Raw genomic sequence first — 1,461 nt, 5'->3', positions numbered from 1 at the left:
CACCACCATGCTTCACTGTGGGTATGGTGTTCTTTTAGTGATGTGCAGTATTGTTTTTTTCACCATATCTTTTGGAATTATGGCCAAAAAGGTCAACCTTGGTTTCATCAGACAATAACACATTTTTCCACATGCATTTGGGAAACTTCAGATGTGTTTTTGCAAAATTTATCCAGGCTTGGATGTTTTTCTTTGTAAGAAAAGGCTTCCATCTTGCCACTCTACCCCATAGACCAGACATATGAAGAATACGGGAGATTATTGTCACATGTACCACACAGCCAGTACTTGCTAGATATCCCTGCAGCTCCTTTAATGTTGCTGTAGGCCTCTTGGCAGCCTCCCAGACCAGTTTTCTTCTTGTCTTTTCATCAATTTTGGAAGGAGATAAAGTTCTTGGTAATGTCACTGTTGCGCCATATTTTCTCCACTTGATGTTGACTGTCTTCACTGTGTTCCATGATATATCTAATGCCTTTGAAATTCTTTTGTACCCTTCTCCTGACTGATACCTTTTAACAATGAGATCCCTCTGATGCTTTGGAAGCTCTCTGCGGACCATGGCTTTTGCTGTAGGATGCAACTAAGAAAATGTCAGCAAAGACCTACTGGAACAGCTGAACTTTATTTGGGGTTAATCAGAGGCACTTTAAAATGATGGCAGGTGTGTACTGACTCCTATTTAACATGATTTTGAATGTGACTGCTTAATTCTGAACACAGCTACATCCCCAGTTATAAGAGGGTGTGCACACTTATGCAACCACAATATTTTAGTTTTTTAGGTTTACTAAAAAAACTCATATAGTGCATTATCCTTATTAAAACTAAGTAAACAACTGTGATATACTCACAAAAAAACACATGATCACTCATAGTGCAAAGAGAACAACCGTGTAAAATGTGCCAGGGAAAGCAATACTGTGAGAAACCGTTCAATAAAACTGTGAAGGATAGTGTACACTTCTATAGTGTGCAGACTGAATACCCTTACCAGATATCATAAACCATAAAGCTTGTAATCATTAGGTAGGATGATGTAGAAAATGTGCTCCAACAGGTAGATCCTCACTGCCCCATGGATATACTCCTCTCTAACCACCAATCTCCATGCTCCAAATGATGCCAACCATGTATGAAATAGACGATAGTGTAAACCCGTATAACACTTGGTAAATATACTTTATTAATGTGCTTACATGGTATTACATCTTTAAAACCACCATCCATAAAATATATATGGATTCGACTTAATCATAAAGGACCCTTTATGATTAAGTCGAATGACGAAACGCGTCAGAGAATTGAAGTCAGACGCACAGCAGAACCGGAAGTGTTTGGGCGGCCATTTTGGATCCTGGAAACTCTTATCCAAATCACAGGAGAGGTTTCAGAGGATCTCCAGAGGGCTGGTAGCTATACAAATTTTATGGATGGTGGTTTTAAAGATGTAATACCATG

Source organism: Staurois parvus, unplaced genomic scaffold (genome assembly GCF_062004578.1).
Source record: "Staurois parvus isolate SC_StPar_1 unplaced genomic scaffold, SC_StPar_1.0 ptg000544l, whole genome shotgun sequence".
In the NCBI taxonomy this organism is placed as follows: Eukaryota; Metazoa; Chordata; class Amphibia; order Anura; family Ranidae; genus Staurois; species Staurois parvus.
Note: the sequence above shows the minus strand (reverse complement) of the source record.